Source organism: Cervus canadensis, chromosome 19, assembly GCF_019320065.1.
Source record: "Cervus canadensis isolate Bull #8, Minnesota chromosome 19, ASM1932006v1, whole genome shotgun sequence".
In the NCBI taxonomy this organism is placed as follows: Eukaryota; Metazoa; Chordata; class Mammalia; order Artiodactyla; family Cervidae; genus Cervus; species Cervus canadensis.
This window is the reverse complement of record NC_057404.1, coordinates 38472033-38488206: the sequence shown is the minus strand read 5'-3', so window position 1 is coordinate 38488206 and position 16174 is coordinate 38472033.

Sequence of the window (16174 nt, the reverse complement as noted above, 5' to 3'; positions counted from 1 at the left end):
TCTCCTAAATGCTATAGGCCTAAAGAAGGGTGCCACTCCCCCTTGCCACAGGTAGTAGCCTCTCCTTGCCTGGAGACCACAAGGAGCCTTACTAAGGTGAATGCCTCGTAAAATGATGCTTGCCTCCTTAAAGGTATATCTTTACTTCTCCTCAAGATTTCTAGGCCAATAAATGCATTCAAATCTCAGTTTGACTAGGGAAATAGTTTATTTTTTTAAAAAAACTGCAAAATCTGGCTCACGTGTACTAGCAAGAATTAGAAAAACATGTTTAAATCAATCATAAGCATTCTAAACCAGAGACTATAAGGGAGAGATTGTTGGAATAGGAGCAGTCTCTTATAACTCATGATTTAATCCCTGAGAAGGACATCTGGAGTCAGTTCTGTGCTAGTGGAATGGCTCCTCAAAGCTTGGAGGAAAAATAAGGCCTTACAATAAATGAAATGAAGATACCATAAACGCTTTGGAAGAAGCCAACAGGTTTAGAAAGGAGTGATGTCAGCATCACGTGAGCATCCCTTCGTCTCTCCCCTTCAGTCTACAACCAGTAAAACATCCATAACTCAACAAAAGTCCCTCTGCCCAACTCACGAGGATGTCAGAGATTTCCACATCTGTACATCTAAAAGTCAGTAGACTGGAACACACAGAGGAGGCGGAACTGAAGAAACTGTGGAGGCAGTCCCTGTGACCCTAGCTCACCAGCTATGGCGGCTCAGCCTGCAGCCGCAGGGAACCTGGTAGCAACAGGAGAGGTGACACAGACGACCCCAGTCTTCTGGCTATGCATCAGTGGGGCCCGCGACTCTGTCCCTGAAAGCACCCGTGACTCCAGCTCACCATCATCCACGATGGCAGCTCCTGGGAACTTCAAAAGCACAGATGCAGCAGAGGGACCTCAAACCTTAGCTCTGCCTCCCACCCTCCTTCTCTCCCTATGGTGGCGACTCAGGTGATCCCAGATGTGGTGGAGGCCCCAAACAATCCAGTGCCCCAGGCAGTGATGCCAGTGACACCAGCAACCCCAAAGGCATAAGCAGTATCAACAAGGGTACTGGGCAACACCTCTGGCAGGGACAATGCAGAGTGGGAATCTCTCAAATATAGCCAGAGGCAGCTTATGTAAGAAAAATAAAAAAGTTGGACTATATTCCCACCCATAGAGTTATATTTCATAAACATAAATCTGTTTTGTTGGTTAAAAAAAAAGGCCTTTAATTACAATTTATCAAATTATTAGATTCGAGTTAAAAAAATTAAAAAGCTTACAGATGTTTGCTACTTCAAATGCACCCACAGAGGGACATCCCATCAAGCACCATGAAAAACCATGATAACATGAAATCACAGAAAGAAATTAATAAGTCTCCAAAAATCAAACTTAGGGTCAGCAAATACTGTGATCTTACTGATAGAAATTTCAAAATAGCTGTCATGAAAAAACTCAATTAGCTATAAGAAAACTCAGAAAGGAAGTTCAGTGATCTCAGGAATAAAATTAATAAACAGAAGGAATACTTTTCCAAAGAGATTCGACCTCTCAAATAAAGAATCAAATAAATTCTGGAACCAAAGAACTCAATAAATGAGATGAAGTCTGCATTAGAAAGTACTAAACTAATGAGAGAATCAGCGGCCATGAAGACAGAAACCTAGAAGTGATACAGGTAAAAGAGGAGCGGGAACAAACATCTTTTCAAAATGAAAAAATAATATGAGAGCTATCTGGCTCCATTAGGAAGGGCAATATAATAACAATGGGCATCCAAGGAGGAAAAGAGAGGGAGAGTTTATTTAAAGAAACAGTAGTTGTAACTTCCCAAACCTGAGGAAGGAACTAGGTAAACAAATCCACAGAGCTAAGAGAACACCGAATTACCCCAATGCAAAAAGAAATTCTCCAAAACACAATATATTAAAACTGTCAAAATTTAATGACAGGAAAGAATTTTAAAGGCAGTCAAGGAGAAAAGGACAGTGACTTATAAAGAAATCTCAGTAGGCTACAACAGATGTCTCCACAGCAACTCTACAGGCCAGCAGAGAGTAGAATGAGACACTCAAAATATTGAAAGATAAAATATCAGCCAAGAACACTCTATTCAGCAAAGTCACCTTCAACATATGAAAGAGAAATAAAGACTTCCTCAGATAGACAAAAGCTGAGGGATTTCATTACCACTAAAACTGCCTTATAGGAAATGTTGAATGGAGTTCCTGTGCCTGAAATGAAAAGGCAAGTATAGCAAACTTTGTGTAAGGTGCTAAATAGACAAAAGGAAACAGAAAATTGCAACTCTATATCAGAATAAGTTGTTAAACAATTACAGCATAAATGTTAAAAGGGGGAAAGCTGTAAAAATAACTGTAACTACTTCAATCTGGTAACCAACTCATACTATAAAAAGGGATAATTTGAGACAACCTAAACATAAAAAGGAAAGAAGGAAAGGATGGAGCCTGTATAGACAAGTGAAGATAAGATGTTATCAGCAGAAAAAGGACTATTTTCTCTGTGAGATGTTTTGTACAAAACATAAATCTAGAACAGAGACATGAAACATTTAAAAAAAGAGGAAACCAAGAAAAATATCATAGGAAAGCACCAAACTAAAAGATCAGATAGAAACACAAGGAAATAGAGATATAGAGCAGTTAGAAAACAAAAGATAAAATGGCAGTACCAAGTCCCCATTTATTAATAATCACCCTAAATGTAAAATGATTGAATTCATTAATCAAAAGATACAGAGTGGCCGGATTGTTTGTTCTTGCTTTTATTTCTTGTGCCTTGGAAGACTAATCTAGGAAAATATTGCTACAATTTATGTCAGAGAATGTTTTGCCTATGTTCTCTTCTAGGAGTTTTATGATGTCATGTCTTACACTTAGGTGTTTAAACCATTTTGAACTTATTTTTGTATATGGGTGAGTGAATGTTCTAATTTCACTGATTTATATGTAGCTGTCTAGCTTTTCTAACACCTCTTGCTGAAGACTGTCTTTTCTTCATTGTATATTCTTGTCTCCTTCATTGTAGATTGGCTGTAGGTGTCTGGGCTCCCCGTTCTGTTCCAGTGATCACTGTATGTCTGTTTTTGTGCCAATACCATGCTGCTTTGATTACAATACTTTGTAGTATTATCCCAAGTAGCATTTTCAAGTGTTTGGCCATAATTTGCCATGAACAACCTGGTGACCTCAAAAACCAGCAATATTTGTTTCTGTAAAGTGTTCCCTTTCCAGTATCTTAGATATTTTTCATATTTTGATGGCTAGAGTAGCAAATATAAACCAAGAGACAATATACATATCAGAAAAAGAAGATTCAAAGAATGTAAAGGCCTTCTGGTCATTGTTAAAAGATAAATCATACATAGCAAATTATTGGTGAAAGATGGATTAAAACAACCCCAACTTAAGTCTACAAAAAACATGTGTGATTTGGAATTTTTTTAAACAATTTAAAATGTAGATCTTTAAAACTCTATAACAACATGCTCTTCTTAACTAATTCCAGTAGTCATGTACAGATGTAAGAGTTGGGCCATAAAGAAGGCTGAGTGCCAAAAAATTAATGTTTTTGAACTGTGGTGCTGGAGATCTTGAGAGTCTCTTGAACAGCGAGGAGATCAAACGGGTCAATCCTAAAGGACATCAGTCCTGGGTATTCATTGGAAGGACTAATCTTGAAGCCGAAGCTCCAGTACTTTGGCCACCTGATGGGAAGAGCTGACTCTTTGAAAAAGACCCTGATGTTGGGAAAGATTGAGGGCAAGAGGAGACGGGGGCAACAGAGGATGAGGTGGTCGGATGGCATGAGTGACTAAATGAATATGAGTTTGAGCAAACTCAGGGAGATAGGGAAGGACAGGGAAGCCTGGCCATGCTGCCGTTCATGAGCTCACAATGAGTCAGAAACGACTTAGCAACTGAACAACAACAAGTCTTGAGGCACCTCCGTGGTGTTTTCCAGACAGAATTCAAATCCCCTGAACCAAAGCACCCCTCAGTGAGTATGATGCTTTCAGCAGCAGCTGTCGTCAGCAATCCAGTAGGCATTCCCTCAATAACCACGCTTAATGCATGGACCCAGCCTTTGGGAGTTTCTTGCAACCTCACAAATTACATTTATACCCGTAATTTCCCATGAATCTGTAAAAATGCATAATGACCAAGATTAATTTAACAAGAAAGAATTTTTAACAAGATATCTTTTTAACTATGTTAATATTCATAGAGATGTCAAATGTGACACTTTCTTATTTAAAGATGGCCCAGGACAGGGTTAATAATCAGCTGCCTGTTGCTCTGGCTAAGCCATGAGAAAAACACCATGGGCAAAGAATAAAAGCAAAATATAGCAATACAGTATAATCTAAACAAAAGTATATCAGGTTATTAGTGGGGATTGTCATGCTCTGCTAAGCTAAGGAAAAACATAGTGTGGACCTTGGAAAGCTGGGTCAGCACAAGTTTACAACACTGCTTGTGCACACACCAAGATGTTTTCCCAAGTCATATGTGGGGGTATGACCTCCATCTGGGTGATACCCCTTATACAAGAAAATAGCAAAGGTAGCTCAAAGTGATCAATAAAATGAGAGATGTGACCAGGGACACAGGAGTCTGATTTTATCACAGCACGACAGATATTTTCTGCTTACCAAGACACTAAATAAGAGTGATGTGGCTCCGTGGAACAGGGCTCTTGATCCAAGAGGTCTTGAGTCCCCCAGTCCCATCTCTAAAACTTTAATTCTGTCTCTAGTTTCTTTTTCCCAAACTGTGTGTTGACCACTTTCGATCCCTGCCCGCAGAGCTGGCAGCAGCAGCCCTGTATGCAAAAATCGCTGATCTTAGTTATTCATCATTCAATAAACAAATCGTGTGTGTAACAACTGTCTGCCAGGCTTGGTTGGCAGCCACCATGTGCGTGATTTGAACAAAAGAGATGTAGTCTTGCCTTTCTTGAGTTTGCAGTCATGAGACTAAAGGAAAGACATAAGGAAAGACAGACATTAAACAATGTAAACACATAAATAAATAGACAATTATAAACTGTGACAAATATCAGAAAAAGAAGGTAATTGGCTGCTATGAATCAGAATGAAAAGATGGGCCTATTTTAGATGAAAGTCAGGTTTTAAATACTGAGGGAACCTGTACGTACTAATACAGCAATGTGTGTTTAATAGACCTAGATAAAAGGTTTGTATTTGCACTGAGTGTTTTTACTGTCTTTTGGGATCTGTTCTCTGATTTTTAGGTTTTCATTATTTGTTTGACAGGCATGCTTTGCTTCTAACATTAAGAGGATATGAAAACGTTTGAACTGTAATTACATATTTTGGTGTTCAATAATATTTAATAAAACATGTGTGACGCTTAATAACTCACTAATGGGCTTCCCTGGAAGCTCTGGCAAAGAATTCACCTGCCAATGCAGGGGACACAGGTTTGATTCAAGATCCGGGAAGATCCCACCTGCCGCAGAGCAACTCAGCCCCTGCACAACCATTGAGCCTGTGCTCTAGAGCTGAGGTACTGCAACTACTAACGCCCTTGTGCCCTAGAGCCCATGCTCCTCATCAGGAGAAGCCACCGCAATGAGAAACCCGCACGCTGCAATGAAGAGTAGCCCCAGCTTGCTACAACTGGAGAAAAACCCGCCCAGCAGCAAAGAGCCAGTGGAGCCAAAATAATAATAATAATAATAATAATAACTCAGTATCTTTTCCCATTGTCCCCCCACCTTTGTTTTCTCCTGAGGAAAAACATTATGTTGACTCTGTTTCAGAGCAGCTTATGTTCATCCTGAGAAAGATCCCCCACTATAGCCTGTGATGTACCTAGAGTTTGCATTCTAAGCCAATGATAAAGAATTACTATAAATCCATTTAAATCCTGTGTACTATTCACCCAAGAGATACAACTGAGTAACACCAAATTTGAAAGTGAATGCTAAAAGTGCTATGAATAAAAAGTATGGGGGGGTGGCATTGAGAGAGTAACATAGCGGCCCTGACCTGGTTTGAGAGATTTGAGGAGGCCTACCTTGAATAGGTGAGGTTTATGCTAAAATCTGAAAAGTAAGTTATATTTGTCTGACATCCTAATGCTAAAACAACTACCTTAATATGAATTATCACTTTACAGACACTCATCTAAAGATGGGGGGAAAAAAAATAACCTTCTTTTCTAACTAGGACTTAGAGAAGCAATTCATTACAATTTTATTAACAACAAAAACAAAAGTAAATGCAAATTTAATTTAAATTTATAAAAACATTTTATAGTAAAAGTAAGATGAGCAAGATCCAAGAATTCAAAATCTACCTACAGGTAATGTCACGAGTAGGGAAATTACAAAGTTCAAATTTTACAACTTTCTAGACCAGCAGCTTAACTGGAAAAAAACACAAACTTTGTAAGCAAACATTTCAAATCCCCACTCCTCTAACTAACAACTGACTGGCATCAAACAAGGTGGCTATGCTGTCTTATGTGTTAATAAGAAACAGAATATCAACCTCACAGACTGTAATAACTGTTAAATCAATAATGTGCATAAAGGTGCCTGATTTCTAACTAGGCACTTTAGTTTGTTTCCACTAAATAAAACCAAACAGCAGTTTTATCTTGGTTAATAATTTGAATTGCAAACAAGAATTGTAACAGGACAAACTCCTATTATAGAAATCAATCTCTCAGTGAAAATAAGCCTTCTCTTTACCCTTTCCAAGATAGAGATTGTGGGATCAAAGGACTTTTGGCCAGTGATTTACCAGCATGGACATTTCAATGTTTCTTTTCTGGAAATCAAAGAACTTCCACTGGAGTTTGCCAAGGACCCAGTCCTATCCCGGATCTTGAACCCCAAAGCTACTAGCCCAAAATTGTCTGCTACTAATTCTCAAATTAGGGCTTCCCTGGTGGATCAGTGGTAAAGAATCCACCTGCCAATGCAGGAGACACAGGTTTGATTCTTGGGTTGGGAAGATCCCCTGGATCAGGAAATGGCAATCCACTCCAGTGTCCTTGCCTGGGAAATCCCATAAACACAGGAGCCTGGTGGGCTGCAGTCCACGGGGTCATAAAAAAGTCAGATACAACTTAGCAACTAAACAACAACAACTTCACAAATTAAACACAAATTGATATCAGACTCTACTCCCTCAGTCCTGAAGCTATTTCAGCTGGAGCTTTGGGAATTTCTCCATAACTCTAAACCAAGTGACATGGATTTGTGCATGTTCAGTCACTCAGTCATGTCTGACTCTTTGCGACTCCATGGACTGTAGCCCACCAGTTTCCTCTATCCACAGAATTCTCCAGGCAAGAATACTGGAGTAGGTAGCCATTCCTTTCTCTAGGGGATCTTCCCAAACCAGGGATTGAACCTGCATCTCCTGCATTGCAGGAAGCCCAACAATGATTCTATGTTAACAAAGCAAAAAGAGAACTCTAGCAAACAGCAGAACCCATGGAGCACTGCCTTCTTTATATTGCTTAAAATCATGACAAGATTTAACTTAAAAATAAGACTTCTTTGCTAGAAAAAGAAACCTCAGATTTTAGTTGTGTAATTCACATATTTGTTGTTCATGTGTTCCCCCACCTTTCATTCCCCACTCCAAAAAAAAAAAAGAAAAAATGGTTGTGGTCCCCATGACAATTACTAAAGTACATACTTCCTTCAAGCTTTCTGAGCATCTCCAAGGGCTAACATTCATGCTGAATTCCTGCTCTTGCTGAGTTATTTTTTAATCATCCCACTGGTCAGTTGTCCTCCTGGAGCTACCACTATTTGGGGTACTTCACTATATGCTGCACTTTGCCTCTTCCTGTAGTTCCCAAAGCACCATCAACACAAAGATCTGGTGGATAGCAGGCTTGGCTGATGATCTGGGGAAGACAGATTACAGTACAGTGTGACGAGAACAGGCAACATTAAATTTTATGCCGCTCCGCTGCCTTCATGTCCCCACTCATGGAATTTTACATGAGGTGCCTCTTTTCTCACATTCAGGCCTATTCTTGCCCTTCTCTCTACTCTGTCTCCAAAAACCAGCACTTCTATTGTAACCACCCACAAGCGAAAGATCAAAAATTCCTCCAATTTTATTACTTACACGAACATAATTCTTATTTATCTATACCTCTTCCACCTAAGTTCTGACCAGAAACCTTGCCCTACATTACCACCACAACCATTAAGGTTTTCCCAAACCAATCTGAACCACTTGCTTTTCCTTGGTTGATTGTCATAAACTATAGCCAGATTCAAAAATAACACTTTTTCAGGAGATGGGTCAACATGGCAGAGTAGGAGGACATGGACAAACACATCAAACACACCAAAAATACATCTACATACGTAGCAATTCTGACTGAAAACAAACTGGAGACTGGCAGAAAGATTCTTATCCTGCCAAGGCTGTAAGAAAGACCCACACACAGTCAGGTAAGAAGGGAAGGGAAGTGATCAGGTTGGGACCTGTGCCTCTAGAAGGGGACACAGAGAGGAGGGGGATTACATGGGCTCAAATATCCTCCCTGTGGAGTGAGCAGTCTGAACTATATATTGAGCACCTCAGTCCTGGGGTCCCAACACTGGGAAGGCAAGTCCACTTAGCTGGTTTGAAAACCAGTGGGACTGACGGCAGGACCGTGAGAAACCTAGACTCCACTCACAAAGAATGTGTGCACACACCTTGCCCTCTCCCAAAACAAGGTGGAGGAAGCAAACTGAAATCGTCTGGGACTCTGAGCAGTTTTCCGCAGTTGCCTCAGCGTATGTCCCAGCCTGTGCCCCAGCCTAAACCAAGTGTCTGCCCTGGCCCTCTTGTTTCATGGCACAGCTCCACACTAGGGCAAGGGAAGATGCAGCCAGGGTGAGTGAGCAGTTGTGCAGGATGGAGCCAACTCAGACCCTACATGGCATCTTAACAGGGTGAGGGTAGCCACTGCTAGTGCCCATGGAGTCAACAGATCCAGAGCTCCGACTGGGACCAGGACTGCCACAGCCCATGCCCCGCCTCTGGCTTAAAACCTACACCAGCCTCTCTTGCTCAAGTACCACTTCCCTCTGGGTGGAGGGAGCAGTTAGTTGCTGGGAAGATGGAGAGCACACACTTAGAGGTATTAGAACCAGCTCAGATCCAACCCTCAGGGCTTTTTCTCCAGCAACTAGGGACCTGACCCTGCTCCCAATAGGGTCCAGCTGGACACTGATCAAAGGAAAAGACCCCAACACACACCTGAAGAAGGAAACAGATATCCAGGTACAGAGAGTCCCAAGCAAGATGAACCCAAACAGACCCACACTAAGACATATCACACTCAAAATGTAAAAAGTTCAGTAATGAGAGAGTTCTAAAGGTAGCAAGAGAAAAACAATCATATACAAGAGAACCCCCATACGGTTATCAGTTGAGGAATGACAGGATCCAAAGCAAGTTGTAACAGTCCACAGAAGAGTAACAGGGCAAGTAGGGAGACTGGTGGAAGTGACTGTAGTAACACAGACGGCAGAGTAGAAGGACTTAATGCAAGACAGTGGAGTAGAAAGACATGCGCTCGTCTTCTCCTGCGAGGACTCCAAAATCACAACCCATTGCTGAACAGCCATCAACAGGAAAATGCTGGATACCACCAAAAAAAAGATACCCCACCTCCAAAGACAAGAAGCCCCAAGAAGATGGTAGGAGGGACAAAATAGTGTTTAGAATCAATCCCCATACGTGCCAGAGGCACTGGGAGGGCTCAAACAAAACCTTGTGTGCACCAGGACCCAGAGGCCCCACAGAGACTGAGCCAGACCTGCCTTTGAGTGTTTGAGTGACTCCTGTGGAGGCACAGGTCAGCAGGGGCCTGCCATGGGACCAGGGGCTCTGGCTGTAGCAGAACTGGATCACAAAGAGTGTGGCATAAGCCCTCTTGGAGGAGGTTGCCATTAGCCCCACCATAGAGCTGTCGAGCAGACAACCCACAAACTGCAGAATAATTATACCAAAGAAATTCTCACACTGTTAAGAAAGTTCTAGGACCCACAACAGATTTCCCAACCTGGGGATCCAGCAAAGGGACTGAGATACACCACCTAATTTGACTTTGGAGGCCAGTGGGGTTTGATCACAGAACTTCCACAGAACTGGGGAAACAGACTCTCGGAGGGCACAAACAAAACCCTGTGTGCACTAGGAGCCAGGAGAAAGAGCAGTGTCCCCACAAGAGACTGAGTCACACTTGCCTGTAAGTGTCCAGAGTCTCTGGTGGAGGTTTGGCCTCAGGCCAAACAACAGGGAGTGAACAAAGCTCCACCCATCAACAGAAAATTGAATTAAAGATTTACTGAGCTTGACCCACCCATCAGATAAGAGCAGTTTCCCCCACACTCAGTATCTCCCATCAAGAAGGTTTCAGAAGCCTCTTATCCTTATTCATCAGAGGGTAGAAAGAATGAAAACCACAATCACAGAAAACTAATCAAACTGATCACATGGACCACAGCCTTGTCTAACTCAATGAAACTATGAGCCATGCCATGTAGGGCCACCCAAGATGGACAAGTCATGGTGGAGAGTTCTGACAAAACGTGGTCCACTGGAGAATGGAATGGCAAACCACTTCAGTATTCTTGCCTTTAGAACCCCATGAACAGTATAAAATGGCAAAAAGATAGGACACTGAAATATGAACTCCCCAGGTCAGTAGGTGCCCAATATGCTACTGGAGATCAGCGGAGAAATAACTCCAGAAAGAATGAAGAGATGGAGCCAAAGCAAAAACAATGCCAAGTTGTGGTTGCAATGGGTGATGGAAGCAAAGTCCGATGCTTTGAAGAAGAATATTGCATAGGAACCTGGAATGTTAAGTCCATGAATAAAGGCAAATTGGAAGTGGTCAAATAGAAGATGGCAAGAGTGAACAATGACATTTTAGGAATCAGTGAGCTAAAATGTACTGGAATGGGCAAATTTATTCTGATGACCATTATATCTACTACTGTGGGCAAGAATCCCTTATAAGAAATGGAGTAGCCCTCATAGTCAACAAAATTCCAAAATGCAGTACTTGGATGCAGTTTCAAAAATGACAGAGTGATTTCTGTTTGTTTCCAAGGCAAACCATTCAGTATTACAGTAATCCAAGCCTATGACCCAACCAGCAACGCTGAAGAAGCTGAAGTTGAATGGTTCAATGATGACCTACAAGACCTTCTAGAACTAATACCAAAAAAGGTTGTGCTTTTCATCATAGGGGACTGACATGCAAAAGTAGGAAGTCAAGAGATACCTGGAGCAACATGCAAATTTGGCCTTGGAGTACAAAATGAAGCAGGGCAAGGACTAACACAGTTTTGCCAAGAGAGCACACTGGTCACAGCAAACACCCTCTTCCAACAACACAAGAGATGACTCTTAGAATGCATGCATTCTAACTCGTTTCAGTCATGTCTGACTCTTTGCGACCCCATGGACTGTAGACCACCAGGCTCCTCTGTCCATGGAGATTCTCCAGGCAAGAATACTGGAGTCAGTTGCCAAGCACTCTTCCAGGGGATCTTCCAGACCCAGAGGTCAAACGTGTGTCTCTCATGTCTCCTGCATTGGCAGGCATGTTCTTTACCACTACTGTCACCTGGGAAGCCTTTATGGCCTTGGTACTTTTCTGTTACCTTAAAAAAATTTTGTTTAAATAAAGAGGTTTTTTTTTTAAAAAAAGAATCAATGGCATTACTAGAAATTTTGTGACTCTATTATTTAATATTAATATTTATGTATGTATAAGTTGGGCTTCCCAGGTAATGCAGTGGTAAAGAATCCACTTGCCAATACAGGAGACACAAGAGACTCAGGTTCAACCCCTGGTCAGGAAGATCCTGGAGAAGGCAATGGCAACCCACTCCAGTATTCTTTCCTGGAGAATCCCACAGACAGAGGAGCCTGGCAGGCTACAGTCCATGAAGTCACAAAGAGTTGGACATGACTGAGCTACAGGGCACACACCACAATGTGTTGTATGTGTTTTCAAGCTTCCAAGCAAGTCTCAAGATTGAGAGAATATTGCTAAAGCAGTAATTACCATGTAATCATAGTGTTCTTGGAACCACTGAGAGTTCTATAATAATCTATAAAAAGTAGATTAGGTATGAAATTTTTGTTTTATAGTGACCCTTACTGCTTAACCCGGATCTTGCATAGGTGGTCCCTATTAGATGCAATCTCCATTCTGGGATTTCTAAAGTGATTACTTAGGACTGGTTCATGAGCTCCATGCAGGCTTGGGGTTCAGAAACCAGTCCTAAGAAATCAATTTATATGCTACAGCTAAGACACAAATGAGACTAACTCCATAATAGACAACAATGAAGAAAACCCAAGGATAATAAAAATAAGATTTCTAATTAGGGACACTAGTGGTATACACTTGGGGATTTCAAAGCAAAATTATAAAAGGAATGAAATATAAATATCAAAAATATGCCAAGAGCAGAAAAATTAAAATGAAAAAAACCTCCGTAGTTGGATATGTTAACTATATTAGAGTATGTAAATGCTCTTTCCAGCTTCAAATGGTTGAAATAACAAAAGATCAGAAAGTAAGGATTCTTATCATAGCAACCCAAGAATTTGGGATTTCACTTTGTTGGTCCTACCAAATGAAACATTTCTTCTTCCAACATAGTTTCTTAAATTTCACGACTTTAGAACTGGAAGGAATTTATAAAAGACAAGATCTAGTTCAAGTCTTTCACTTTTAAGATGATGAAATCTAGGCACATGGATGACCATTCACTCTCAAGATTAAATGGCCAAGTCAGCTCTTGATCCAAGGTCTCCTGATTCTTAGTCCAGTACTTTACCCCTACATAGAAAAAGTCATTGATTTTGTGAAGGATAGGGAGATCCTATCTACATGTAACTATAGGAATGACAATTTCCTGAGCAATTTACCACAGATGAACGTAAAAGATTGAAAACCTATAAGGTAATCTATCTAGCTCATCTTTTCATAGATTCTGCCTCTTCCTTAAATTTATGAGAAGCTAGGAGTCATCTTTGTTGATGGGACCAGGTATGGTCATTAAACTCCCTGGAAATTTAGAATCTAGACCAAATAAAGTGTGTTGATTCAACCTCTTCCTAAGAATCTGGCTTAGGAATATGTGACCTGAGGAAATAGTAATCACAATTTCAATCAAACGAACAGAGATCAAAAGAAAGCCCATCTGCAGCAAGAGGAATGAAGATGCACAGAAAGAAGAGAAATAGAGACGTTCCCATGGAGGTCTACTGCCTAGTTCCAATTCCTGTCTGAGGCTGATTTGACTCTGCTTTGGGATTCCATGATACATCCCCATATATTTATAAATAAATCTCTGACCAAAAGCCAGGTCAAGTGAGATGCTACAACCAAACAATCCCAAGTAATTCTATAACCTTTGCAATACAAAATAAAGTACATTTAAAGCAGTCCTTTATTTGTGTAAGGTGATATTCACCAAAATGGCACATCTTTTTTTTTCTCATTAGCCATAATATATTTATACTGATCCATTAATATTTCCTCACACAATCCTCTTTGTAATGCTTCAGCACAAACATTAGCAATTTAACAATTTGATCTAAAATCCTGGAACAGAGAAAATCTAACTCATAAGAGTTGAACCAATGACACTGACGTAGCACACTTAACCTACTGGCTGACAGAGAGAAGCATGTGGTGACTGATACATGCATGAAACACACACAAATGGAACAGGGAAATCATAGAAGTAGGTGTCAATATTTTTCCATGTCTCTTCATGGGAGGTATTGTTTTGACTTTGAGCCATTAATTTTCTTTAAGTAAACATATGTCTAGAGTAGACAGTAAAGAGCATTTATCCAGGTTTATTGTGATACTGTTTGATTCCCCAATATAATTCTTCTCCCAGATGATGAAATTAAGCCAAACTGCACTTTTTAATATATTCTGTTGCAATTATTATTTGCCTAGAGAAGAGCATGTGATTTGAGTTGGCCTAATTAGTTTACAATCTCCCATGAGTTTAACTGGGTTATACCTGGCTTTATTTCTTTGTTTTCCAGAACCCCTCATCCTGGGTGATATAACTTTTTTCCTTTTTTTTTTTTTTTTTTTAAGATTTGTTTTTTATGTGGACCATTTTTAAAGTTTTTATTGAATTTGTTACAATATTGCTTCTGTTTTATGTTTTGGTTTTTTTGGCACATGGAATCTTAGCTCCGTGGCCAGGGATCAAACCTTCACCCCCTGCACAGGAAGGTGAAGTCTCAACCACTGGATCTCCAGGGAAGTCCTTGATGTTTTTTTTCTTTTCTGGAACTGCAAATCTAGTCATCAAATTCAAACCAGTTTCTTCTCTCTCCTTCTGTCTTCCCTCTCCCCATCTTTCAATTTCACACAAACAAGGAAGCATGTAGTACCAATCAAGGATTGTAATCAAAATGAAAAAGAGCTTTTGATGAATTCCACAGTGACAGTAAAGCAGAGAAAAAGACAAAGTCGGGGTTCTTACTGACATCACCGAACCACTAAATCAACCAACTCCAGAGCCAGTCCTGCCCCTGGAAATCTAATTAAAGTCATAATGATCTTAGGAAGCTAGTTTGAGTCAGAGATTTCTATCATTTTTTTTTTTTTTGCACAAAATATCTTGAATAATTTAAGCCCTGCTTGCTCTAAACAAAATAACCCAACTTTCTTTTGATTTCTCAGAAGCCAACTGACTTGTCTGAACTCTGAATTCTAATTTGAGTTTCATAAATGTATGTACTGATCAGCAAGGATATGGCCTTTGCAGAGATCAGCAATGCATTTCTGACAGGCCCTGTATATCTCCGATTATAAATTAGGACTAACTGGCATCACAGTATGCAGTCACCTATGAGGTTTTTGTGGGTTTTCTATGCTGCACTCTGCAGCATTCAGGATCTTAGTTCCCTGACTGTGTCCCCTGTATTGGGAGTACAGAGACTTAACCACTGGACAACCAGAGAAGCCCCACCTATGAGTTTAATTTTATGCCTCTTTTCTCAGAACTACCTTATCCCTAGATGAAAAAACATCCTGGTTTTTTAGGACTTTAAAATTAGTAGGATAATCATGGGCCAGATGTTTACTTCATGCAATGTGAATATATTAATCTGTATTCAAAAATATACTTTAAAAAGATGAATCACATAAACTTATTTAAAGTGTAAGAGTAATCTTCTCCAGAAATACATAAATAGCTAATTTTCTCTGTAATTTTTACTGACTTCCAATTATCCCATCCCACCACCACCCCTCCCATCAATCAAGAAAAAAATGCAACAGTTAATATGCATTTAAAAAATACCTCCAAAGTTAACTGTTCTGTCTTAGCCCAAACCATCTCAGATTAGAAATATCTTTATTTTTATTAAACAGCCTTGACTGCAAAATTATGAAAAAAAAAATGCAGCAGTGCAGAGCAACAGTGGTCTGGGACTGGCAGAGTGCCACCACTCCTGCTGAGGAGTGTCCCAATCTCCTCTTGGGAAAAGAATCAGAAACAAACAGCCACACACCTGCATCTTGCTTGCCAGATTTACTGCCCAAAGATAAAATCACCATTTCACTCAAAACTGCTTTCACCACCAGCAAATGCTCTGTCGTTTGGTTATTACTACTTTAGTATCTTCTCACTGGCATAAATTAAACTATAAAATCACGACCCATGACCTCAGACCTGTTTGCTCTATAAAACCTTTATAGGAAAACAAAACATGTTAACAACATGGGTCTCTTAACAACATGGGTCATTGAACTTCTAAGCCACTTAACAGATGACATTAGGAACACAGGTGAAAATAATTAAAATCAACAAACATGATATTGTTAAACCTGAAACTTAAGTTACTAGGTTTACTGAACAAACTATGCCTTTTTTCTACTGTGCTCCAGCTCTCCCAAATAATACTGTCTTTTATGGTTTCAAGTCAACTTCCAGCAATCTGTCTTATTTCACCCACCACTTTTCCAATTCATCAGCATGATTCCTCCCCTTCAAGACAGGTTTAAAGTTATTATATTTATGGATACATATTTCTGTAGATTTCATATGTCAGTCCTGTTTCTCTGATTAGATTGAAGACAGGGTGTTTCCCGTTTACCTAAC